Genomic DNA, 16,079 nt, shown 5'->3' with positions numbered 1-16,079 from the left:
CCTAGAGAATGTAGTGTGTTAAGGAGATAACAACTAAAGCACTTTGAGAGTGTATTGTGTTAAAAAGATAACAATTAAATCACTTAGTGGATGTACTGTGTTAAGGAGGTAACAACTAAAGCACTTAGAGGATGTAAGGATATAACAACCTAGAGAATGTAGTGTGTTAAGGAGATAACAACTAAAGCACTTTGAGAGTGTATTGTGTTAAAAAGATAACAATTAAATCACTTAGTGGATGTACTGTGTTAAGGAGGTAACAACTAAAGCACTTAGAGGATGTAAGGATATAACAACCTAGAGAATGTAGTGTGTTAAGGAGATAACAACTAAAGCACCTAGAGAATGTAGTGTGTTAAGGAGATAACAATTAAATCACTTAGTGGATGTACTGTGTTAAGGAGGTAACAACTAAAGCACTTAGAAGATGTAAGGATATAACAACCTAGAGAATGTAGTGTGTTAAGGAGATAACAACTAAAGCACCCAGAGAATGTAGTGTTGTTAAGGAGATAACAACTAAAGCACCCAGTAGAATGTAGTGTGTTAAGGAGATAACAATTAAATCACTTAGTGGATGTACTGTGTTAAGGAGGTAACAACTAAAGCACTTAGAAGATGTAAGGATATAACAACCTAGAGAATGTAGTGTGTTAAGGAGAAAAGTTTCCAGAAAGTTCGGAAACCTAAAGATATTCGCTAACTTTTATTTCTCTCATCAATCTTTCAGTTTTTGTTGTTGTTGTTGTTTTTTTTGTGTGTAATTTGAATAAAATGAGAAAAGATTTCGTAAACGATTTTGACTAAAAATGCATTCAACTTCTTCTTCTTGTAGCTTTGCGCGAAATTCAAAACAAACAAACAAACAATCCTATATGTTACTGTTATAAAATATTTTAAAGTCTCAATTTTGTTTTAACTTAGTGCAAATATTCTATTATTTTTTCTTAAATTAGTCCTCAAGCTTTATTACTTTCATTAAGAATTTTAAAATGTTCACAGAAAGGACTTTATTTTAATTTCTTTTAAATTCACCCTTGATGATCTTAAGTCTTCTTAAAACTTCTAGTTTTAAAAGTTGTATAAAAAAAGAAACTCTTATTAAACCTTCTTAATTTGTGGTAAAAATTCAGTAGTGTTTCATTACGAATCTTGTTTGTCAAAACAGAAATATTGTAATTAAGTCTAGTAGTTAATTGATTTTAATTAAAATAATTTTTTTAACAATTTGAAGTAATTTCTCCAGTGACTGAACGGTAAGTTTGGAAATTTATAACGCTAAAAACCGGGTTTCGATACCAGTGGTTCGCACATAACAGATAGTCCATTGTGTAACTGTGTGTTTAATAACAATTATCTAGTATAGATCGATAACAAATTTCAAAAGAATAGGTCAAAGAATAGCGCCGAACACATAAGACAGACAAATAAACTCCGGGTAAAAGGGATATCTGCCAATATATGACCCACAAAGAGGTGTGGGTACATCATCTATCCCTTTTAATTCCCTTCCCTTATTTTCAATTTCATTACGATGGCGAACAATGGTTTTAGATGTTTGGTGTTTTAGTCTTTAGTGTTCGTATCTTAGTCTTAACATGCATTCATTTAGCTTTGATATTTTCATTTCGCATTTTATACTTGTAAATAAAGATAAAACATGCTAAACGTACGGTGTATCCCTGCCGTTGTGTTTTCTATACTTATGTTGGTATGTCACTTACTTGGGTAGGATTTACCCTTCTCATGTTGTAATTTGAACCCAATTTCATTTGTTTCTTTCGGCCAAGTTGTCCGAAAAAGTTATATATATATGTGTGTGTATATGATAGCTTAGATATAGTTTTTACTTGACATGTTTTAGAATAGAGTGATGACTAATTAATTTTACTTCTAAAACGTTTTTCACTTCTTTAAACTCATTCCACTAAAACAAACGTTTGAAGTCTTCCATGTTTGTTTTTTTTTATTTTGCTCGCCTCCATCAAAATAATATTTCTTCAAACTCATACGTCACATTTCCCTGCACGAAATGTTATTACCATTCGCCTAGGCAACAACTTAAGTTGGTCTTACCTGTTTAGTCTTTCTTTTCTTCGATCCAGTCTGGTCCACTGAGACCAAAAGTCCCCGAAGAGATGGTTCTTGGAATACACAAGACTGAGAAACGTTAACTCAAATAGAATAGTTCAACTCCGAACAGTAAACAAGTCCTCTTTCTTCCTCCCTGAGTTCTAACTTCAGTCAGCCTTTGTAATTTGCATAGCAAGCCTTCAACTTTAGAGGTAATTGAGCCTCATGTTCACATTCCGGGAAAGCCGATCGATTTTTTAGAAGAGGTGTTCGTTGATGCTGAATAATGAATCATTCTAGGAAAAGAATGGCTGAGGCTAATTTTCGCTACCGATGTTTAGAATTAAACAAATAAGGTTCAGATAACGTTGGAAAACAAGCAGTTAAACGTTATACAGACGTAATCATGTCAGTGTTTACAGAGTTCTCAAACACAAAGAAATATACAAAAGTATGTGCTGTGTAAAAGCGTGTCATGTAAATGAGGTTATATTTTAAGCCCAAAAGTAAATAATTTTCCATTTTTCCTTCATAATCAAATAACCTAAGGGAAATTAGCGTTGCAACAAAACTAAGCCGAAAATGCAATTATAATAAAGGTTGTTTATTTTTATTTTTAAACTTTCTATAAATTTCTTACAACTATTATTCTAGAGTTAAGTATAAAGTCCATAAAATACTTAATTCTGAAAAAAAAAACGAAATCTTTGAAATTTAATTCAATATTTATTTGAGTTTCAACTATAGAAATTGACTGCATAGCAATAATAAATTTATTTTACACTTCGTATAACCGCTGACGTTGCAAATTTTGCAATATATCTTTAGACAAAGTTGCCAAAAAAATTGAAACCTTCTCAAATAAATTATTGTCAGTTTTTCTTTCTCGTTTTGGCATGTCATTTGTATCAGGTACATCATTTGATTTTTTCTTCAAGTAAATGAATTTATTTACCGTACTTAAGTTAACTTAAGCATAAGATAACGTTATTACATATAACTAACTAAGCATTTTTATGGTTACAGCTGGCATGATTTTCCCGATATTAATTGAAAAGTACATGTTGCCAAATTTTCTCGTGTCTTTTCAGATAGTCCTAGAGCTTACAATAAATAATAAATGTATAAGCAGATATACACCCTGCCATTTTGTAATTTTAGTCCAAATAGTGTTTCTGCCTTTTTTCTTTAAAGAACATTTACAAATTAAAAGAACACGTTATGGGTGTATCAATATACACACATATTTACTCATATTATTTATTAGTAATCCCATGAAGTATTTTTTTACACATATTTATTGTAGCTGTTAACTAATATCGTATGATTTTTCCAACTCTTGTTAATTATTTACGATTACGAAAATTGCAATACCGCAACATAGATCTTCAATTAATATCCATTGCAAATCCTGCAAGAGTTAAGACAAAATGAAAACTCGGTATTTCCATTGGATTAAACTATATAAGTTTGTTAAAGTTTCTATTCTGAATGCTAATAGACTCATCAAAGGTACGAAACATCTATTTAATATATGTGTATATGATAGGCAATGAAATATTATATATGTATATGATAGGCAATGAAATATTATATATGTTTTGAAAGTGAAATATCCTCACTAATGACAAAAATCCTAAAAATATAGCTGTCCCATTAGTATTTAAGGCAGAGTTACTAAGTTACAGAGGCCCAGAGTTACTAAGTTACAGATAAAATAGTAGCCCAAAAGTCTTACACTGCTAAATTAGGGAGCTAGCACAGATAGCCCTCGTGTAGCTTTGCGCGAAATTCAAAAACAAACAAACCCTTCACTGTAGATGTTTCTACTTAAAGCATTTACTTTTACAGTTTCAGTTTCAGCTCTCTGCATGTTCAAAGTCAGGTTCAGTTAACGTGATACTTTGGTGTGAGTGCTGATACAAACGATATTTAGTAATGTTTCTTACTGTTTTTTTATTTTGGTTTATACAATCTGAAATATATATATAAAGATTCAAAAATGCAACAAACGTCTCTTCAAGATTTCAACTACACCTGTCACAATACTTAAATCACTTCTCTGGCTCATTTTTCTTTCCATTTCCTACTACTCAATTTAACTGTTCCATTATCTATAGAACCGGACTTGAGTTTTATCATCTCAATTCAAGTTCAGTGAAGAACATTGCAATACTGATGCCTGAAAATAAGTTGACATATACTATTATTTTTTTTTATATTTCAACTTTCCAATTAGAAACTGTCAAATCACGCACCTCTCTAACAATGTGCTCTTCTCGTCCTGAATATCTGCAGTCTCTTGCTTTGGCGATGGCGTTAAAAATTCTATTTTCATCTCGATTTAAATTTCGAGTAAGATAAAACAATGGATGGCTTATATGAACGTACGTTTGGTAGGATAAATGTTTTGTTGATTCCATTATGTGATATATGTACAAGGTATTCTCGGATATAAAGATCAAATTGGTATTAGAAAGCATGTAAACACGTATACAGTGATGGAGAGTATTTTAAGGAAATGTGTTTCACTTTTAGAAAACTTAAACAAACAATCTAATTCTTTAATACATCAAATGAAGCAAACGGATCAAACAATAGTTCAATCATGTTAGACGTATCAAAATAGTTCATTAGTTTGAATAAAGAAACTTATATTTTAATTATAAATAACAAATTTGTTAACGAAATCGTTAAGCTTTCTTGTGGCCTTACTGTAGTTGGTATTCCTTTTTGTTTTGTTTTTCTATCAAAATTATCATAACTAAATAAATCGTAAGCTGATCATCATTACTCCATCAATGGTCGTGTTATAAAAAAAATCAAATCAAATCAAAATGGTCAGAATCGCATATTATCAGCATATATTCTTTTGGTTTATTTAATTTGATTCCTTCGGAGCAAAGCCACATTGGGCTATCTGCTGTGCCCATCGCTGTAAATCCATAAACTTACCGCTGTCTTTAAAAAGCCATCAAAAACAGGGTTTCTTATTTTCAGTCTGAAGGGCACCTTGCGAAACCCATCAGCTAATATACGCCAGGTCAGAGACCCTAAGTTCAGGCATAGCCATCCCTAAATTAGAACTGGAGGGCAATCTATCAGTAGCAGCCTCCTACACGGTTGCTCTTAACCGAATAGCGGGATTGACTTTCGTAGTTTTGTACATTCAGCGTCATATCGAGACTCAAACTTGTAACATTCAGATCCGTAGCCCCGCACACCAACCATCAAGTTTACGGCCAACCCATGAAAAGCATACACTAATTTATTGCTATATTAAATATAGCACTGTATTTTTCAATACAAATACGGTGTTATATTGAAAAAAGTGCCCCGCACACCAACCATCAAGTTTACGGCCAACCCATGAAAAGCATACACTAATTTATTGCTATATTAAATATAGCACTGTATTTTTCAATACAAATACGGTGTTATATTGAAAAAAGTAAATAGCATAACCATAAAAATAAATAACTTAGTAAAAAATTTGAATACCTTTTTTTTTTCAGAAAAAAAAGGTGCTGGTGGCAGTGAATCTACACACCTACTATTAACCACTTCATATTATACTAATGGCTGTATCAGATAATTCTATTTTATGAAGAATACGTAAAAAAATATGCCAAAAGTAGGAATCAGTTTATGATTAATAAAAACATAAACACAGTTTTGCACATAAAGCTAAGATATCGTTTCACAATTTTTCATTTGTACAAATTTTACTAGTGAAGAAAGAAAAATTACAGTTTATGGTTTCTTTCATTGACAAACTCTGAGAAGATCATATTACGGAAAAGTAGATAAAAAAAACCATATATATTTATCATCACTTTGGTTGTCTGTTGTTCCCCATCATTACCATTACTTTGTTGTCAATAGTGGATGTCGAGTAACTTTCAATATAATCACGAGTAGTTTGATGTTAACATTGTCAAACAAAGTCTACAACACAAGCTTATAAATATGTGCATTTTAAGTAGGTGTAAACAGAAGCTTAACGTAGGCCGATATCCATGCTTGTACCATCTTCAACAAATGTACGGTTTCTTTAAAACACGAGGCACACAATACTGTAGTTGACGACAAAAAGCTTACCTTTTTACAATGTGACATTTCATCTAAAGGCATGTTACATTATAAAGAGGATGTCTCTGACGATAACCAAAACGAAATCCAGACAACTAAAAGAAGGATAAGTAAAAAAGATTTCAGGCTGGTGCAACAATAAATACGTAAACTGATATTTTAAGTAGTAAAACGGTTAGTTGATAAACCGAAATTAAATTATCATTCTTAAAATAATGAAACTGGTGTTGGTGCATGTGTAAGTTTAAGAGTCCGAAGTCGAAGAGGTTTGTTCTGACTTGAGATGAATTGATCTTGAATCTTCCAAAAGAGAAGGGAAAACAAAATAAAACAGTTGAAAGAGGACGTGTGTATCATAGTAGACCATAAATAAAGTTCGATACAATCAATGCACTGGTAAATGGCTATAATGACTTGCAGTTGAGTCCAGTTTCACTATTGGTAAATGATTGTACTGACTTACAGTTTAATCCGGTTTCATCACTGGTAAATGGCTGTACTGACTTACAATTTAATCCGGTTTCACAAGACTAAAATATCCAGAACAATTGACAAAGTTGCAAACCATTATCAAAAACATAACTGTTGACCTTAAAATTATTAGAGTTAAATCAATTTTCCAAGTGTATTTTATTTAGCTCTTACTACACATTTCATATATTAAACAGTACGAAATACTTCTCGTTTAACACTAATGAAGATTTTTCCTAGGATGATGAGGACTTACGAAAAATTACCTTCTTCAAAGGGTTATGATTAGTTGAATTCGCGGCCAATTCATTTTATTTAGTCAAATCTATAATGCGGTTAAGATGATTATATACTCTGAATTCTACTTTGCTAGTATCCAGCTACATATATATGCGTTTGCGCGTATATTTCAGTGAGCGTGAGCGCAAAATATGGATAATATAGAAATCCATAATTGAGACTTTCACGCTGCCTGACATCTCTCTCTGTATCGTGAGATTACAGTAAGGTAATAAGATTTTAGATCTCACACAACAAAACTTGAAACATTTTGCAATATAACCGGCTATATGAAGCTCCTCTGAAATGCTAGCTTAGCTTTTGTTCCAAGCCTTAACTTTCTTCATTAATAACTTTTATTTCGGTAAATTACACAGTCAAATACGTCTCCTACCGCTGAATCATATAAGTAACCTAATAAATTATCTTTGCTAATTGCCAATAACAATATTGATTAAAAGCTGTATGAACAATAAGTGTGCATTTATGCAAATCAATGACACAGCCAGTGAAGTTATCAAATACACTATAACAGAACATTCTTGCTCAACTGGCACATTAAGCATTATGTAGTGAAAAATAACATGTTACTCTCCTTAATTGTGAAAAATCTTTATCAAATTGCATAAAAAACGCCCTTTAACATAGACTTGTAAAGACGCAAAAAAAAAACTCTAAAAAAAGAGAGAGAAATAACATGTTCGTAACTAGAACTAGAATTTCCTTACCAGGTGCTAAATAAAAGACATTATTTATAGTGTGTTGACAGTTTAGTTGCTGGCACCAGGAAGTTTTCTATTTTTGTAATGCATGTAGGAGTGAATGATGTTGGAAAATATAAATCAGAATAGCTGCTTAAAGAGTATAAAGAACTCATTCAGAGGCTTAAGGCTAGAAACAGGCCTTCATGGAGCGCTTCTTCTAGCTAGATAAGGGAGTGAATTACTTAGTAGGATTCGAGGCTTAAATTAAAGATAGGCTTCTTGGGCCCGTAGGATAGTTTACAGGGTAAGGGAGAGTTTTATGCTAGAGATGGGCTCGACTTAAGCATGCTCGATAATGTGATGTTTGGAGAAGCTCTAAAGACATTGATTAAAGATAGTTTAAGCTAAACTTGCATGGCGATGAGAGAGCTTGGAAACTGGAAGAGAACTAATTGATACAAGTTTACGATTTGGAAAAGATAGGCTAGGCTCCAGCTAAGGCAGTTTTATTTTTCTAATAGGGTTGTTGACTTATGGAATGAGTTCTCATCAGCATTAGTGTTGGCCGGTACTATTTTAGTCTCCTTATCCAAGAAAAGATATATTTGTTTGTTTTGAAAATTTCGCTCAAAGCGGTAGCTGTCCCTAATTTCGAAGTGATAGACTAAAGGGAATGCAACTAGTCAACAGTAACCTACTAACCAACGGAAAGTGGGATCGATCTTCACCTTATAGCGCCCTTACAGCTGAAAGGTCGAGCATGTTAGGCGACGATCTTAGATCTCGCGAAGGGAATATTGCGATCCATAACCACCAGGCCATGTCAGAACAGAAAGGACATTGACTTATTAGAAAGAGTTCATATGATTTCTACTAAGATGATTCTGTAATAGAAAGACTATCCTAAAGGGATAGGTTAAGATTCCTTAATTTATGTGCAAGGACAGCCTTGAAGGATCAAATGTTTTATTGTAGTTCATATCTGTGATGGTACCATAAAATTTCAAATACAAAAAAATATTTTTTCTGTATTCATAAAAGGCTAATTATTGAAGAAGTAGTATTTGCCTTCTTGGAAGTCGATTTCCATAACTTCAGCTACTGTTACATCAGTGTGACTGCTATCAAGCTATCCACCACCACTCTATGTTGAGTACCAAAGAATTTAGTTTGCTCAATATTATTATGAAGTAGGTGATCTACATAAAGCTGATGGCACTTTGACTGCCGACAAGTACGTGTAGATTTTGATCCATCATGGTATTCCTTGAGGAACACGACTCATGATATGAGGATTCATATGCTAGCAAAACACTTATCACAAGCATACAACAAATGTGGTGAAATGATAACTTGACAGTAAAGAAGCCGAACACTCACAACCACGGCTTGGTCTATACATTTTTAAAGCTGTATAACCTTATGTGAGAGCTGGGGATTTATTCAATGTATTTTCTTATGTGATTTTTCCATAAAATAGAATGCATAAAGGCATCTCCTTTGTGTGGCTCAACAGGGCACAAAAGCTTCTTTTGTTTACATTTCTTATGGACAGAATCTGTGTTGATGGTAGCTATGATAGTGGTAATTGCAACTTGCTTACGTTTTGGTGGTACAAGTATCTACTTTACTCACGTGACAACATCTTCACTTAGAAGCGTGGACTCCACTGTGGTTATAGGTTTCAATTAAGCACTTAGAACTGCAGGTGAGATGGCAAAATCAATAAGAAAATCATCCTCAGTTTTCACACCAATGGAGCCCACTTTCCAGGTGGCAAATCAGGATAAAAATGTTCAAGGTCACCTATCAAGAATATGTCTTTTATAGCAAAAGTTAGAAGTGACTATGGCAAGCCAACCAAACCTCTGAAATCCAGTCAGTAACACGTAGTTAAAGGTGGCCTGAGTGATCACAAATGAATGTTTCTTAAAAAGATTCTGTACACAGTGTAAAATGAACAGGTGCCATTTTTTTCCAGCATGTCAAACTTGTACTTATTCATACACTAGCTCTATCTGACAAGAGTAGCATCGTTCTCAAATACCAAACTCACTGTCTAGCATTGAAAAATCATACAAGATAGCATTTATATGGAAAGTTTCACCATTGTCTGATTGTCAAGGAACATCTCCAGATCTAATGGGAAATTGAATGCGTAAAACTCCTAGTACAAAATCCCAATTTCGGTAATTGGAACTTTAGCAGTAAATGCACAGTCGTTGAATACCACCACTAACTATGAGGGGCCATGTACTGCAGAACTATTGTTACATTATCAACTTCCCTCTGTTACTAGTTAGATATAAACTAAATCCCATTAAGAAACACTATACCTATCATTTCAAAGTTATAATACTACAAGACACACAAAATGTGTGATCAAACAAAAGTTGTACGAAATAAATATCAAGAGAAATATTTTACACGTCAAACTCATTAAAAAATACGGTAAAACACCGGATATGGTCTTTTTCTTTCATTCTGAAATAATGTAATAATGTTGATCTCAGTTTATACTGACAAAGTTTCAAAATCTGAGAACATTTTAATAATACGTAATTAATCATTTTCCTTCACCACCAACAACAGAAATAATGGCTACACCATGTTTCTACCTTGGTGTGGTGTATATTAAACAGTGAGCTCCTTTTCCTTAATCTATTTTAATTTGAAGATAAGCCAGATACATTCTTTACCAACACCAAGTAAACACAGAGCATGCCATGATTCTCTTTCAGTATGGTCTTAGTTAATTGTTACAGTATTTATCAAGACATGACTATTTATTGAAAATAACCAACTTAAAAAATAAAAAGTTATAGCATCTCGTAATAAAATATGTACGATTAGATTTTTAACAAGACAATTAATGATGAGAGAAGTCTACGTATCAAAGAACGATTTTTAATTTGTAAATTATGACTGTAACTAAACGAGAACTAGTTTTTTCGTGTAGATGAATTTATTACTCTGTCACAGTCTCATATATCGTGACCTTTTATACTACAAATCTTGTGACTTAACAAATTTGAATGTTCTTCTACGTGTATATTTAGCCATCTGGTGGTAGACCCAATATACCTAGAACTTCATCTAGGACATTTCAATTTAAAGACATTTTATTCAAACCATGTCTATTTTACCATGATTGATCACAATCCAAGTCATTTCTCATGATGTTTAACTTCTTTACTATCCATTCAGAAGACTGTCACAGTATGACCAAACCCAAATTGTGGTCGTTTGTATAATTGTACCTAAAGTTGTTATACATATATGAACACAGGAAGTATCATGAAGTTTCTCATGTATAGTTACAGATAGTTCTGTCAAGGTTTACTATAGTTCCAACCTCACTCCTTGGAAATCAAAGACTGCAAAGTGATTTTTAGCTTGCCCCCCAGTGGCACAGCGGTATGTCTGCGGACTTACAACGCTAGAAACCGGGTTTCGATACTTCGACAGAGCACAGATAGTCAATTGTGTAGCTTTGTGCTTAACTACAAACAAACAAACCTTTTAGCAATCACCAACGGTTACACTAACTATCAACGTTTAGTGAATACATTCGATAGTTTCAGATGTTCTCGGGATAGTGATTTAGTACATTTTGAATTATCTGCATTACATAATTAACATGCATACCCATTACACCCCATAGGATCATAATAGGTGCTAAACCCTTTTGTCTTACAACATTCCTTGCTATGTATTTGTAACCTATGGTTGTAATGGCTAATTAAATTTAATCCTACCCATGACAATTAAGAGGTCAGTTTCGACACTATGAAAGATATTCTGAACAACTCAACTATTCTACCATCAACTCTTACTTTAATATGTCATAAACAGTTTCTTCTTCATCAACAACTTGGTAAAGATTATATATCAGAGTGATATTATGATTTTTTGACTCATTAATCTTTTTATCCTGTAATTCCTATTCCAACCAGTACATGAAAGGTTCTTGAGGAACATAATAGTTTAACTTACCAAAATATTCAACATGCTTTCACACACCACATGACCACTTCAGCTCAAAGTTCAATGAAATGAGTTGTCTAAGGATGACGTAAGGTTCATTTCAGCAAGAATTAATTTGAGTTCATTTCTTTACTGTCTCGTCATAACAACTTTTCTCATCTTTTGATAATCAAAGTCGTGTACATCAACTAATGCAGACCTTAGCCATTCCCATATTCATATAGATACTGTATCACATCTGTACTAAGAGTTAGATCATATGTTATATTTACTGAGAGCTTTAGATTACTTACAAATATGAATACGTTGGGCATGCAACCAATTGACTGTTGTTTTGTTGCCCTATACGCCATATGACAGGTCTTAGTCCCACTCATTATAACGTGTTTCACAAACTTTGCAAAATATGCTTGATAACCTGCTGTAAAACAGTCTGTATAACTTGCTCGACCAAACCATCAGACCTAAACTAAAATGTCTGGGGCCCGGCATGGCCAGGTGGTTAGGGCACTCGACTCGTAATCTGAGGGTCGCGGGTTCAAACCCCCGTCACACCAAACATGCTCACCTTTTCAGCCGTGGGGGCGTTATAATGTGACGGTAAATCCCACTATTCGTTGGTAAAAGAGTAGCCCAAGAGTTGGCGGTGGGTGGTGATGACTAGCTGCCTTCCCTCTAGTCTTACACTGCTAAATTAGCGACGGCTAGCGCAGATAGCCCTCGTGTAGCTTTGCGCGAAATTCAAAACAAACAAACAAACAATAAAATGTTTGGTTTCAGTGTCTCTAGTCTATCTAAAATACGTGTTAGTATTAGTTAAAGCAAATAAAAGTGCATCAATTTTAGAGAAGTTGGCTGCAAAATAACTTTATACTTCTCTTTTAGTGACAGACTAGAGCCACACTTTGACCATTACGATATTTTTGGATAATAGAAAGTCATTACTGTCAACAATCTGACCAAGAAAAGATACGTATGCAAAAGCATGCACTTGTTTGACATGAACTTCAAGCATACATCCTTTTCCTACTCAAACACTATTCTTAAGTTCTCAGCAGCAGACTGAATCATGCAGCCAAGCATTAAAATATCATCTCTACCAACTTCTTGAAAGAGCAGATGCATTACACAGGACAAATAACTAACGCCATCTCAAATGCTCAAAGAAGTCGTAGGTCTTCCTTCATTATTTAATTCAACTTTCCAATAGCTAGCTGCTAGATCTAGTATATTGAACCATAAAGAACCAACAATAAATCACTGGCATTCTGCACTATCACTACTGGAGACAAACAGACCCTATTTGGTGATTGTATTAGCCGTCCTTCAATATCCATTATACTTTAGAGTTAATACCATTTCTGTACCTTCAAGGAAGTTTACATGGTAGTTATTTTATTCTATGTTCATCATCCATATCTAGTGATGATGAATGATTGATGTTCTCTCTTTCCATCTGCTCATCTGATTCTAAAATAGGTTGGCTTATTTCACCAGTGTCTATGTCACTTTTCCAAGTCGAGATTATCTGTACAATCTATAACCCCAGATGTTCCACCATCTGTGCATATTTTTAGGCACAGAATATCTAAAGTATCTCTAACTAAACAGCCAGCTTTATAATGTCTGCTTCACACACTGTGCCTCTAACTATTTCCCAGCTACCACCTGGTGATGCTATGCATTTAGCTCAAAAGAAATCTTCTCCCTTCCCTGTTGCATGGACATCAAAAACTACCAAACATTAAAACTCACATCCAATTCAGAATAATCTGAATTGGTCACCACACCTTTGGACATAAGCAAACTAATGTGTCTGCTCAAGTTGATGACCATAACCAACCCAGGGTCCACTAATTTAAATTAGCCAAAGTAGAGCAGCCAACACTTGCTATTAACCCTTTCGGTGATGCCTAGCAGTTGACTTATAAAGAAATATGTTGTTTCTCCTGTTGCATGGAAAGTTATAGACAGTTTCTCTTGAATGTCTTAGTAACCTAAGTTTAAAATAAAAGCTCTGTCATTTATATATAAAGTACTGTCTGTCAATACCTGACTGCTGCATTGGTAATTGAACCTTAAAAACTTGGCTACCTATTGGTAACCAGCATAGCTGCATTTCAACACACAGAGAGGTGCTTAGAGCAGTGAATCTTGGAATTGGGCATTTTGAGCTTGATGCAATATTGTTATCTCTGGAGCATGTTCCAAATGTGTTTACTCCACTACAAACACTGATGTAGATTTACTATTCTCTAACAACTTGGCCTATCTCAAATTGTGTAGATGTAGAAATAACTTTTACCATGCACAAGATGTCCCTGACACCCATGTAATACTATGCAGTCTGCCTATGTCACACAAAAATATGCCTTATTTGCAGATATTTCACATCATTTGCATAAATGGACAAGTTTTCGTGTGATCTATGCTTTTGAAATTTAAGCTTGGCCTTGTAAATATATTGTTTTTCTAGAGGGGTCAAACTGCAGTTTATCTCACCTATGACTGTGCCCAAGTGGTTGAATTATTTCTCATTCAGTTGCTATACGTCATCGAATACTAGACTATCAAGCGCTGCACTACCTCTCGCTGAACCCTACCATTTTAAATACTTATTTACCTGCAACATTTTGAAAATGGTCTAACTCCTCCTTAATAGTGGCTCTGAATGATGGTAGGATACACTGTTTTACAACACTGCTATTGGATAGTGAAGGTGAACATAGATTTCAACATCCAAATTCTCCTTCACCACCAATATCAGTAACACCATAGCTACTGATTATTCTTAGTACCTGGAAGCTCCTGCATCTATGTAAAAATAACGAACATATCCAAAATTAGTAAAATAAATATCGTGGCTGCGCACACACATCTTTAGACTTACAGCATGCCACTTTCTTGGTCTCGAAGTTTTGTGGTTGTGCCAAGAATCACCAGTCTCCTGGTGAGATGTTTGCCAATCCTTTTGATAGTAGGACTTTTTTTGTAGACTTCATCCTTTAGGAGTATCTCGAACCATCTTCTGGTCTTCAATTACTCCAACCAGTGGTGGAATCTGATTGTTTTGGTTCGTCACCTCTTTGGAGTTCTACACAGACCATTCCATTTGTTTTCAAAATGTCGAGAATACTAATCATCATGATCACCAGATCTAATGGTGAACCTCTCTTGCAAGTTTAAGCCAGATCAACAGTTGAACAGGTACATGGTTGTAACTTAACTCTTTGCTCCTGAGACCGAATCAGATATTCAGACATAATCTTTGTATCTACAGTCGAAGTTTTGATTGGAAGAGAACTTTTCCTAGAATAATGCCACATATTATGATCTTGGTTTCATCTCAGTTGTTGTATCATACTCTCTATCATTGAATATTTGTGATATTGGAGAATACCTTTCCGTCTCTATGAAATTACAGACTCAACAATATACAGAAAGCACACGAGGAAAACAGAGCACATTCGACTTAAATTATATGAAATAGAATGATGGTCATAGGTCCAAAATTGTAACTTAAACACATAGTTGGTGATATTCTAATTAGAAACTAAACCTGCAGGTAAGTTAATGAAAACCACAATTACAGGAGGCACAAAGAATGTGTGTGTAAAGTGTGAATAAGTAAAACTTGTCCCAAAAATGTAATTTAAACATAAATGCTAAAATAAAGCAACGACATTTATCAAGTTTCACGTCAAAACTATAGTTAAACATTTTGTTTCTAAGTGTCATGATATAAAAGACTGTTTGGTTTAAGTATTAGTGATTAATTTATATTTGTGAGTGAATATTTGATTATTTTTAAGTTTTGTTATAATAAGAGTTAAAAGCAGACTATTGTAGAAGGTTTTGTTAATAACTAATTAATGTCAAGAATATATAGAAAGTGGCCAGACAACTATGTAATAAAGATATAAATAGCGTGAGACGAGCAGGAATCAGCAGACAGACAGTATTAGACAGATAAAAGCAAAGAGAATATAGTTGGTGTGAAGGCCTAACGTTTAGTATATATATTAGAGTGAAATTAACAATGGAAAAGGAAATAAGTATATTCCGTTAAAGCGAAATTCTAAAGTAATTGAATCAGCCTGAGTGCACTTTGAAAAAAGGAACATAAGATCTTCAGAAGAAAGAAGACCACAATCGTAAGTTAATCACACCAGACTAATATTGCGATAGTATTAGAGAAAATAGTTCGACTTGTCAACTGAGATTCTAAAGTAATTGAACAGGCCTAAGTGGACTTTTGACAAGAAGAGGAGAACTATACATATACTGATATAACTTCGATGACGAGGAACCCACTTTGAGACTAATAATGGTCGGAGACGGCTTGAATGGGTAATGAAGAAAAACTTTAATATAAGTTTAACATAACAGTAAATGTACAGCGTTTCGATATGGTTTTGTCATCATCAGGTACAAGTAATTTACACTGACACACACACACACACACACACACAC

The 16,079-nt window shown here is 33.9% G+C and overlaps 1 long non-coding RNA gene across 2 annotated transcripts in view; it reads right to left on the bottom strand.

Annotated features, from left to right (window-relative positions):
* The window catches only part of LOC111085522, a 44,757-nt gene extending 42,238 nt beyond the window's left edge, over positions 1 to 2,519 (bottom strand). For both annotated transcript variants that reach the window (XR_002610346.1, XR_002610347.1), the window contains exon 1: positions 2,077 to 2,519. This is a non-coding gene — a long non-coding RNA (uncharacterized LOC111085522). The remainder of the gene's footprint in view (positions 1 to 2,076) is intronic.
* Between the last annotated feature and the right edge of the window lie 13,560 nt (positions 2,520 to 16,079).

Source organism: Limulus polyphemus, unplaced genomic scaffold (assembly GCF_000517525.1).
Source record: "Limulus polyphemus unplaced genomic scaffold, Limulus_polyphemus-2.1.2 Scaffold442, whole genome shotgun sequence".
In the NCBI taxonomy this organism is placed as follows: domain Eukaryota; kingdom Metazoa; phylum Arthropoda; class Merostomata; order Xiphosura; family Limulidae; genus Limulus; species Limulus polyphemus.
Note: the sequence above shows the minus strand (reverse complement) of the source record. Positions and strands in the feature narration are given on the sequence as shown.